Raw genomic sequence first — 12196 nt, forward strand, 5'->3', positions numbered from 1 at the left:
CTCATCACCGTTCTCCACTTGGACATTGAGCCGTTGACCACAACTCTTTGAGTGTGACCATCCAGCCAATTCCTTATCCACCGAGTGGTCCATCCATCGAATCCACGTCTCTCCAATTTAGACACAAGGATGTCATGCGGGACAGTGTCAAATGCCTTGCACAAGTCCAGGTAAACGATATCAGCTGCCCTTCCCTTATCCACCAACGCTGTCACGCCATCACAGGTGGCCACCAAGTTTGTCAGGCACGATTTGCCCCTAGTGAATCCATGTTGGCTGTCACCAATCACCTCCTTATTTTCCATGTGCCTGAGCATAGTCTCCAGGAGGGTCTGCTCCATAATCTTGCCAGGCACGGAGGTGAGACTGACCAGCCTGTAGTTCCCTGGGTCTTCCTTTTTATCCTTAAAAATGGGGGTTATGTTTCTCCTCTTCCAGTCGGTGCGAACTTTGCCAGACTGCCAGGACTTCTCAAATATGATGGGTAATGGCCTGGCCACTACATCTGCCAGTTCCCTCAAGACCCGTGGATGCTTCTCATCAGGTCCCATGGACTTGTGCACCTTCAGCTTCTTTAGATATTCTCGAACCTGATCTTCTCCTACAGTGGGCGGTTCTGCATTCTCCCAGTCCCTGCCTTCCGTGACCTGGGCAGCGCGGCTCAAGCATTTGCCAGTGAAGACTGAGGCAAAGAAGTCGTTGAGTACCTCAGCCTTCTCCATATCCTGGGTAACCAGCTCACCCACTTTTTAAATCAGAGGAAAAGTTAAGCAAGATTTGAAACATGCTCACTGGTTCACGAAATAAGAAACGTAAGGATGATATGATGCTCCCTCTATAGGAATCATGATGACGGGATGAGTAAGGGAAATGCTTTGTAAAGAACCCTTGAAGTGGGGGCAGAGAAAATCAAAATGGGGGACTTAAACACCCACCACAAGCAGGCCAATTTCATCTTTCTCATGATTATAGTATCCAACTTGTTTTCACAACAGTTTTCTCTGTTTTTACAAATTCAAGAGCACAAATGCACAGTGACTCAGTGAAAGTGAACCACCAGAGTTAGTAGTTTTCAGGGTATCTCTAAGCCTGAAGGACAAGCGATAAAGTGACCCCCTTCACCCAGAGAAAAGCTTTTTAAATAAAACTGAAATGCTCATATTCTAGACCACATACAAATGGTAAAACCTTACCATTCTACAAAATAGGGTTCTTTAACTAAAATTCAAATTTCTATTGGGTGATCCTTTTCAAAACTGAAGCTAGAAGAGAAACTAAGAGTTTTGATGCTTTGTACATGACAGCAGCTCAGAAATACTCAATACAGCTCACTAGGAAAAGATATGTAACATCCATTTGCACACTGCTTTATAGGCCTAGCATTATACTTCCAATCCACAACCACTTAATCCTACTATTAAAGACTGTTAATCAAAGCCTACAGATCAGGTAATGGAATGAAATGTTAAGCCTACATTTTATGAATTCTATAAACACGTCTGTGTGTATAGAAGAGTTGCACAGCAACTGTGAAATTTTAGATCACAAAACACGGAATGTAGATGTGCATGTTGATGTTAAGTTAGTATTTGTTTTAATCTCATCTGTAGCACACAGTCTGATGCAGGAAAGTTATTTCTTTAAAATACTTTAAATTCAGGATGGTGTGACTGTAAGAGAAGTGGCTTTCCATTATCTCAGGCAGTTGGGATAACACAGCTAATGGACAAACCCAGACCAAACCCACAGGTATTATGGGGAAAAAATGCTTGGGAGCACAGAATACAGATCTTAGTGACTCTCTGAGAAGTGAACGTGGATCCTCAGGGGCTTTTTAATTCCAGGTCAGTACTAGCCCTGCCCAAACTTGAGTTATCTCTGCCATAGTCTTCAGCATTCCCTTTTCCAGGTATATTTCTGCTGCCTCTTCAAGTAGCCAACTTGAATCTGGTAGAATATACACTTCACTGCTCTGCACTACAGGAAAGCATATGAACTATTTCCAAAGACAAAATGAGACTGCACTGTGACTCAACAAATAACCCTGCCAAACTTGTGCCTAAATATATGGCACAAGTAACTTCTAATCCAGACAATCCAATTTCAGGTAACTGAAAGCTGAGTGAAAGTATAATACATTGTAACAGTTATTTTGCATTTCTGACCAGAGTGAACATCCTGTCCATGTCCTCTAATGCAAAAGAACTTGATTTAATTAACATATTCACACACCACAAGCTTTAATTCTTGACGGTGTAACTCTACTAACAGAAGTATGGATATCTTGGTCCACTGCTAATGAGTATCAGAATCTTTTGCTTTAACTGTAAATTGAATCCATCCCAGCTCAGCAGGGCTTAAAAGTTGTTTCCATCAAGTGGGTATTTTGTGGCCTGTTTGAGTTTCATGCATCTACATTCCAGCTCCCACATCAAACTCACCACTCTACTTGGCACTAGTCTGCAAGCTCTTTGAGGAAAGAACTGTCTTACGTGTTTACACATTTCTCAGCACAAGAGAGTCCTATTCTTGGCTGAGTCTTCTGGAAAAGAGCTGCTGCTACAGGGTCTAAAACTGTTTTCTATCACATATTGACAAGTTCAAAATCCAGGAAAAGAACTTAAAAATAAAAAAAGATAGTTCAAAAGGTTTTTTTAATAAGATACTGTATTTTTAAATCCCTTTGATTTTAGAGACTTCAGCATCAACTCTACTATTCCATATTGAAATAAACTAATTAGTATGTTGCAAAGCAACTGAATTTTGAGGCAGAAACTCTCAGGGTGAAGTTTCATAAGATGGTTGAGTCAACTTGATGGCTGACTGCCACCAAAAGGGATGGTTCTGCTCTTCAACCTCTGCTGGCCTAACAGGCTTTATCCTTTCTTCCCAACGTCTACACTACCTCTGAACTCACATGACCCTTATGTTCATACTGGTGCTATGTGCAATTCGGCTCACTAAATCAATAGAAAATTGACATAATTTTACCTATTAGTTTCCTGCCGGTTCAGCAAGCTGAACTGACTCACAAAAGCATCAGACAAAGCCAGAGCAGACAGGCCAGAAAAGAGGAATGGATGGGACTGTTGCTTTCATTGCCAGTGGGATCTTAAGATTATCTTAGCCATTTCTAGAAACTGACTTTCAGGGTCATGGCTATAACCAACTAACAGAGTTGGAATGAGCTAGCTACTCTTCACTAACTATCCCTGCTTATATTCCTCCCCCTCAAATAAACAAGAGCAGTAGGCTACCTCACCTTTTACATAAGCTAAGAGTTTTCAAATAAAGTTACAACCAAACAGTTCCCCATCTTAAGCCACATGTGCCCATACGATAATCACTTCTAACTACAAGCACCTGATGTTAAAAGTTCAACCAGCAAGTTCTGTTTTGCAGTTCAATTTCTGATGATATTTTAAAGCAACAGAAATGACATTAGCTGAAGGACACTTGAAAAATATCTGTCCCCAAAAACACCCAACACCACTCCCATCTCCTGTGAGTAAACCTAAGAGTATAAATTAGAAACGAACAAGTGTTAAAATCTTGGGCAAATTAAATATTAGACACAAAACTCTTAGTGAGTATGAGAAATTTAGAAATACTATTTTTCTAAAATATGAACATCCATGGCATTTGCTATAAAGGTGAAATACCATACAACCCACATAAAGCATGGAAAAACCCAAGTCCTTCAGAATCAACTCCTTATGTGGAGATGACTATTCTAAAACTGTGTTCCATGCATACTTTCATTTGAGCTTGACAGCAAAGAAATGACACTTTGACCTTCAGTTCAATTACTCCCCCAGAAAGAGACACAGGAACTCTTTGCTAAACTAATCCAGTTTCCTAACTGACTATGTTTTGCAACTCAGAATTATCTTTATTTCAGATCAGTTTACTTTAACATAAAGGACTAAATACTTTACATACAAGTAACAACTAAGAAATATACTTCCCCCCCCCCCCCCCCCCCGGCAAATCATCACAATGACCTGAAGCAGTTGTACAGCAGGTAACTGTTTATGTGACCGCTGTACAGGACAAAAATGCTTAGACATTTTCACAACTGACTTGGAGTCCAGGACAATTGTTTCAATTGCCACAACTTAAGGAACCATGAGCATGAGGCACAGAAAACAGCATCACTGCACAGTCTGTGTCAGCTTTGAGCAATCTGTTTTCAAGAAGATACTCTTTTTGCTTTTATACATGGCATGAGATGGCTAGTTCTTTGAAAAACAGCAAGCCAGATTCAATTTGAGACCAACTGTCAATGTTTCATTCCCCTCTAGGAATAACACTCAGGAGCAGCTACAGTCCATTTAAAGCTTGTCACAAGTAGTGGTTTAACTTGGTTGAATTTTCCTTCTGCTCATAGAAGACTGGCTTCAGTTTCAACATTGCTGCATTGTTTGGTAAAATTCCACACCACCCTCTTTCAGAGTTCCTCAGTGATGACTGGCTCTTCTTCATAAATTTTCATTGCTGTATTTAACCATGTAGCTCAATTAACTTTTTAGTTCAAATATGACCGCGTTAATACAAGTGTTCTTATTGCCACAACACACTGGCAGCAGACTTCAGCAACTGGTGTCATTATTTCTCTTCCGCACCTGTATTCTTTTGGGGCTTCAACCTCAAGAGAACTGAGCACACTCACAATCTTTATGCCAGCTTATAAATGCCTGGATTCCAGAATAAAATCCATTAAAGTAAAATCAGAATAAGCAGCATAGCTTGTGGAATTAGCAATAGCAACATAGTGAATGGATTGTAAATCACCAAAAGGAAATTCTTTTTCTCTCTTGGACTCGAGTATCTGAAACAATAATCAAGATGAGTATATGAGTTGGGTATTCTTCCTTCAAGCCCCTGTGTTTTGCTGAATATAGTTATTTGAGAACAGAGAATTGTGTTAGTCTTTTTCTTTGAAAAGGAAGAGTGGGATATTCATTTTTCTACCTAATAAACCAACAGAACTTGTTTAGGAAGTTTTTAGCTTATGCACTCCTCAGTCTGATGACAATCCAGTCCCACAACTCGCATCTTACACAGGAAGCCTATGCTGAGGCCTAGGTCAAGCAGTCAGTAGGTAGCACAAGTAAACTGTTATCCCTCCTCCCAAATAATGAGAAGAGTTGCTGCTGCTTAATGATTTAGGACTTCCTAAGACTTCCTAGGCACAACTGAAGGAAGTGTCCTTGTAAAGGTAAAGAAAAACTTAACAAGGCAGGAAAAGTGGGTAAGTAGAGACATAATCGTTCAAAATAACTAAGTGGAAAATTTTCATGAGGTGATCAAATCAATAAGTCTGTGAATGCTCTGAATTTGTTAACATTGAACTCAGAGGAACTGTGCTGGCAAAAACCTCTGATATACACTATCTTCAGCTTTTTTAAAACTACAGGAACTCAGACTATAAAGGCAAAGTATCTCGGTATGTTTGTTTCTTTACTGTTATGCAGGTGAATTTTTGATCTGATACAATATATTCTCAAGTTTCCTCCTAGATTTAGAGGAAATTGAAAATATACGAGTACACTGTTTCTGTGTTTTCCGGAAAAACATAGTTCTAAGTTCTTAGGACAAAACAAAAATGCTCTAATTCTTTAGACTCCTAAATAAAACTCAAATCTGAATTGCATTCTTGGCCTGAAGTGGGTTTAAGTTGGTATTTTAAGTACCTCCAGTATTGAAACAACAGTGTTGCACTGCTATTTAGTGGAGACAGATCTACACAGAAAGGGCATGGAGAAAAAATGGCCTACCCCAGGCAAACATGATGCTTGTAGAACTTAGAAATCAACATAGAAATTATGGGAATCATTATGGAGGGGTAACACTTGCAACTTCAAATTCCTGATCAGCCAGAAATTAGAGTGAAAAGTCATTATCCCTTCCCCTCACCCCCAGTATTGTTTTAAAAGAGCATTCTTGGAACTGCTTACCAAATAATGCAATTTATTTCAGCACGGAAATAGGACATAGTGACTGAAAAGCCACTCTTTCCAGTTTCCCAACACTCCAATGTTTCCTGAAAACAATGGGCAGATTCAGAAACCAGGAACAGTATCTTTTCAATATAGACCATTATTTTAGTTCTTTACTTCAACTGGGAGATGCATTCAAAAGCACAAAATGGTAAAATACATTCACTCTACTTGGTAAACTGCACTAATCATTTACCTTACATGCCACAGGGTCATGGGCTTTTCTATTTGTAAGAATTATCAGCAATTTCACAACTACCTTTAAACAGCAACAGCTCCTACGTTACCAAAATGATCTAAGTGGAGTACAACCGTTTGTCCAAGATGCTGATTCATCATGCCCTGGACTAACAGCTGATCTGAATCACCTCAGAAAGATGAAGTCATAAACACGGTGGACAGAACTTTATTTTACTTCGGATATTCACTGACAGGTAGAACGTGACCAAAAATTTTAGCAACAGACCCCAGGATCCTGCCAAAATACTCCGCATACCTCATTCTGCCAGAATACTGCCAATCTCTAAGTCAATACAGAAAAACCTTTGAGCAGTTCTCAACCCTACTCTGTGCAGCTTCAGCACTGCTTTCGCATTTTGGCATTCAAACCAATCCACCTGCATTTGCAAGAATGACTCTGCAAGGTACCTGAGCAAAATTATCTTTGTCTTTTTCAGGATTATTTACTTTCACAAATCAATAAGCTGAAAAGGTCTGCATGAATTCAAGCAGACCGAATAAGGAGGTTACAGCCGATAATTTCCTTATGTTGGGATTTGGTTAAAATATTTACAGATAGCTGGGAACAGAAAGCAAAACCAACACAGAAGAGTTAACCACAATATGGCTAAGCTTTACTTATGCAAGCAACTAAATTTCAAACCACCAGCTTCAGCACTATTAAATAGGTAGAATACCAATTTAGAGACCTGAGGCTCCGAGATAGGAAATTAGTTTAAAAAAATAAAATGAAAAATTAATAAAATATTACTTTCCCCAAAAGCTAACACTGAAATTCAGGGACCATGGCCTGCTCTAGGCATTTACAGCAAAGAATATGGAAGATACAAATATGGGTATACCAAACTAAAAGTATCTCCCAGATGAATTTAACTGTCACAGATTTGTTAACTACAGTAGCAGCAGTCCTTCAGTTAGCGTTGAAAATACAATCCCCAGAAACAGAAGTTATTATTCACAGCCCAGAGTTTAAAGCTTTTCTACACACTCACCTCTCTTCCACTGAAAAGCAAGAAAGAAGAAGGGTTTCCTAATTCTAACTTCTATCTTGTGAGCGTCAGTTACTCCACACAAAATACAGAAGTGGGGGGAACCACAGACATGGGAGGCCCTCCTCCCCAAAAACATTTGTGTCTCCAATTAAAATGCTGTCTGGTTTCCACAACAGAACAGAAAGCTGCTCTCAGAGAGAAACACCACACAAATGTAGCTCTTAAAAAAAGATACTCCCACAAGTATACTGTATTACACATTGCAGAATTCATCATGCTCTTCTTTTGCATCCACTTAGATTTGCCCTCTTACTTTCAACTTTCATTATAACTCCACGACCACTCTCATTTCTATCTACTTCCAGCTTTTCCTCATTTTGCTATGCTTAGGTAAACACATGGCACTATCACCAAATTAATCTACATTGTATTCTTGAGGGAGGGTTTAAACATTTGGATACTTAGCTCCCTTGTTGTATCTCTACCAGGCAAACACGCTAAGAACTGATAGAGATCTCAGCAAGAAGAATATATCCCTTTAATTAAAACAGAAAAATGTTCAATACGAAAAATTTCATTCTTCATGAAACAAACAATAGCTAACAAATTAAATGGGGAAAGCACATTACAGGGTCAGGCAAGTTATTCTTTTCCTGCTTGTCCTGAACACCTGATTTATTAAAAAAAAAGGTCTGTGTAATCATACTAATTTGTTACCTACTCAAAACCTGGTCTTGTGTTTGAATCATTCTTCCTATTTTTTAAAATCTCTCTAATAACTGAAAGGGATGGTAGAAAGATAGAAAATTTGCCATGAAATTTCTTTAGAAAAAGACATCTGGGTCAGGGGATCAGAAAAGACTAATCAAAATCAGCACACAGTTACAACACACTATCACTGCATCAGAACAGGCTGTGACTAAGTAAGAGTACATATGTACTATCCAGAAAGATGGACTGGTTCTATGTTGGAAAGGCCAATTACTGAATAATGTATTGAAGACACGTATACTGTACACAGAAAAATGTACAATCAGTTCACTATCGAGGCTTGAAATATGCTAATGTGGTTTTCCTATTAGAGCTTTACTTTTAAAACAATCTATCTTCAAGTAGTTAAACATCAGTGAGTCATAGGCTGGTGTCTGCCCTGTGCCTCTACTAAAACTGTCCTACCAATGACCTCCAGTCTGACAGCCTGGGACTATTTACTAACAGGGATTTGGTACCCTGTCCAGTGGAAGAAATGGACTGAATGAAAGACCAGTATGGTGGGAATGGGTAATAACTACACACTTGAGATAAGATGGCAAAGAATTTGTCAGAGATTTGGATTTCTATGTTAAATATCATAAACCTTAGTAATCCAGAACTATTCCAGAAATAAGTTTTAACTATAACCTCTTGCAACTAATGGTAATTAGGCAGCTGTTTAAAACAGTTATATCTGAGCAACATTAGCATCTAAATGATTAAAGAATTCGGATTGTGAAATTACAATCCCCTGGTTTTGCTTCTTTGGACTAGAGTATCAAATTTGAGATTGGACCTGGATTTTAAATCAAGATGCAGAATAAACATCAACTCATCTTTCTATGAAGAAAATCTCTCATTAACACAAGCAGAGCATTCGCAGCCCTGTCATTTTGAAGACTTTGACTTTAATTTATAAGCATCAGAAATAATGGAATATTACAGCATACAACACACAGATTTCCTACCAAAAAAAAATAATAATGTGTTTGTGATATGATCTCTCTCTCTTAATGTTAATATGCCATTATCGCGCATCTCCCATCAAGGGCTTTTTGCTCAGTGTCACAGGTCAAGTCAATGGTAACTATATAGCAAAACATAACGACATTAGATGGGGAAGGGGTGAAGAAGCACCAGTGAACGCATTTATCCCTCTGTGTTTGTAAGCACAGGTTTACTTATCAAGCACAGGTCCTCTTCCTTTCAGCACACTGGTTATATCCAGCACTATTGCTCAGCAAATACAACTTGTGACGAACACGATGGAAAACCGCAGACGGATACACGCTGCTACAACTGAGTGCCACAGCGCGTGGTGTGTTCCAGAGGGCAAGGCTGCACCAGGGCTTGGGGTTTCCTTCTCCTCCTCCAACCTATTTCCCTGCAATGACCCCTTAGCTGGCAAAATACTCGCAGTATCACTCCGGCTCTGCCTCGGGAACCGTGTTGTGTCTGAAGCGCAGGCCCCATGTGACAGACACACGCACACACAGGTGCGGTAGCTGGCGGGGGAGGGGAAGGCGACGAGCGGGGGTGGCTGACCCAGACATGCACACACCTGGCACACCCTCGGCAAGTTGCAGCGCGCGCGCGCGCCCAGGGGTCCGTCCGTCCCCCTCGTTCCCCAGCCCCCCTCACCGCACACCCTCCCGCGCGCGGGCGAAGCGGGGCTGAGCAAGGCCCCCGCGCCAGTTACATAACCCCGCGCGCCGCCCTCCCCCCCCCCCCCCCGCCGTCTCCCCGCTGAGCCCCGCGCTGGGGAAGAGCTGCGGCGGGGAGAAGTGAGAGGACAAGGCCGCGGGCCCAGGGAGGGGCTGAGGCAGGGCTGGGGCTGCGGGCCCCGCGGCTGCCTCAGGCTCCCCCTTCTTCCCCCCTTCCCCCCCCATCCCCGAGCCGCCCCCCGCACGCGCGCACGGGGGCGCGCTCGCGAGCGCCGGGCGGCCATGGGGGCCGGGGCCGCCGCGCCGCGAGGGGGAAGACGCCCGCTCCGGCAAGCTCCGCGCCGCCGCTCACCTTTCACCGCGTCCCAGACGCACATTCCCGGAGCGCCGCCGCCGCCTGCCCTACCGGGCCGTGTGGGGGCTTCACATCGCGGCTCCCCCCCGGCACGGACGGACGGACGCACGCACGCAACCACCGCCTCCTACCCGCCTTCTTCCTCCTCCTCCTCCTCCTCCTCCCCAGCTCTCAGCCCCGGCCGCGCTATCCCTTCTCTCTCTCTCTCTCTCTCCCTTCCTTCCTCCCTCCCTCTCTCCCCCCTCCTTCTCCTCCCCCTCTCGGTGTCCCCAGCAGCAGCCCCTCCTCCCCCCGCCCTTCCTGCGAGCGCGTCACGAGAGAGTCTCGCGCCACCAACCGCCGCTCGGTCAACAAGCGGCGCGCGCCGGGCAGGCCAGCCGGCCGTCCCGCCCGCCCCCGGGGCGCCCCCTAGCGGCTCGCGTCCCGCGGAAAGTCGCGTGCGGCGCCGCCGAGAGGGCTGGGGAGCGCTCACAGCGGGCACGTGACGGCGGGGCGGGCCGCGAGCAGCTCGCGCGCCTCTCCGGCTTCCCCCACCCCCCCCACGCGCCTAGATGGGCTACGGAGGCCGTGGGGCGGCGGCGCCCCCTAGCGGCCCTACGGGCGCGCCACAGGCGTGGGGGCTGCGGTAGCGGCGGCGCGGGCAGACGTGTCACACCGGGACGGGAGGGGACGGGACGGGAGGGCAGCAGAGAGGAGAGAAGGGAGCGGGTCTTTGTGCTGAGTGCAACCCGGCCCTCCCGCTTCCAAGAGCCGCCGGGAGACATCGGCCGGCTGGCTGGCGGAGGCGAGAGTGCGCACGTCCGCCCGTGTCTCCCTGTATAGGCGGCGGCGACGTGCAGGACCCGGTGAGGGCGGGCGGCCGGCTGGCACCGGCATGGCCGGCCGCGGGCTGGGCCGCGCCGCAGCGGAGGGTGGAGCCTCTGCTCCGGCGGCGGGCAGCGCCCCCCCCCCCCCCCCGCTTCCGTTGCCACTCCCGGGGCCGCCGTTCAGGCAAGAAGTGCGCGGGGAAAGCCCGAGTTGGGCTCTGGCGGCGGCACTTCAGGGGCGGCTGGGCCCTCCGGAGGGACCTGCGCTAGGCCGCCCCCTGCAATCGTCCCTCTCCCGACCGGGGTCCTTGGAGGGTATGGCGGGTGGGGCCCTGGCTGGGCCCGTGGGGCTGAGCCGGGCTCAGGTCTCACCAGCGTCACTCACACTGGACGGGATTTCTCCCACAGGAAAAGGGCCTGCTTGATGCCCTCGCTCGCTCGGTACGGGAATAACCCACTGGCTCCTCGCATGTGATTCTGAATTTTTAATTAGGCAGATTTCTAAAAGAAGTGCAACGGTGCTACCTGCTCTTCTCTGGTAACTTTTGAATCCAGTGGCTGTTTCAGCCCAGTTTGAGGAAGGGATCTCTGCCTCAACAATATGAAGCTTACAGGTTTCATTAGAAAGAGCAGCAGTGAGGTAGCCCAACATAATTTACTCACTGAGCTTTCTGGTGCCAGCCAGCACCCTCCCATGCCAAACCAGTCACAGCATGTGTGGGCTCTTGTCCAGTTCTTCCCCAGTTACAGCTTGTGGGAGAGCATTGGGGGTACTGTGAAGTGTGTCTGTGGGGAGGCTGGACAGAAGGACAGACCAGTTGTGCGGGAAGACAGGGGGTGTGGGGATCCTTGTATAGGAAAGTGGGTGTTACTGTGTTATGGGAATGTAGGGAAAATAAGACACAAATCCTTAGGAAACGAGGCTTTATTAGTTGTGCTGCTTACAGAAAACTTGTTACTGAGTTACCTGTTCTAATTCTGTTATATGCAATTTGTTTTAAAAAGAGAAAATAGCCCCAGTCCTACCTAGAACTGTATCCACTTAGATAGATCTGCTAGGACTTCCCGTTGATACTGGGCAAAACTCCGGTTTGGATAGAAGCACATCAGTTTACCCACATGGGCTCAGTGTCAGGGATGAAGCCATACATGTCTCTAAGAAAAATGCTTAAGTGGAACCTTCTTTTCTCCACCTCCATTGCCAGAACATAGGAACAGTTGTCCTATTCTGTGAAAAATGTTACAGTTTCAAGTATTTTTGTGCTCTGCGCAGTGCGATAAAACCAAGACCTTTATGGATGTCCAGGCTTTTCCCCACAGCTGTTACATAATGTTGAAGGTATCCAGGTAGGATAAGGAAAAGTTAAGTTCAGGTCTACCTAGG

General features: G+C 45.0%; 1 protein-coding gene across 5 annotated transcripts in view; it reads right to left on the minus strand.

Moving 5' to 3' along the window:
* Positions 1–10255, minus strand: part of REV1 (REV1 DNA directed polymerase) — a 64563-nt gene extending 54308 nt beyond the window's left edge. For 4 of the 5 annotated variants that reach the window (XM_054813687.1, XM_054813688.1, XM_054813684.1 and 1 more), the window contains exon 1: positions 10004–10208. The gene's annotated coding sequence lies outside the window, so the exon portion shown is untranslated. Of the gene's footprint in view, positions 1–10003 lie in introns of all 5 variants that reach the window. The other variant, XM_054813685.1, reaches the window with a different exon arrangement.
* Positions 10256–12196: the final 1941 nt, after the last annotated feature.

The sequence above is a fragment of the Grus americana genome, chromosome 1 (genome assembly GCF_028858705.1).
Source record: "Grus americana isolate bGruAme1 chromosome 1, bGruAme1.mat, whole genome shotgun sequence".
Lineage (NCBI taxonomy): Eukaryota > Metazoa > Chordata > Aves > Gruiformes > Gruidae > Grus > Grus americana.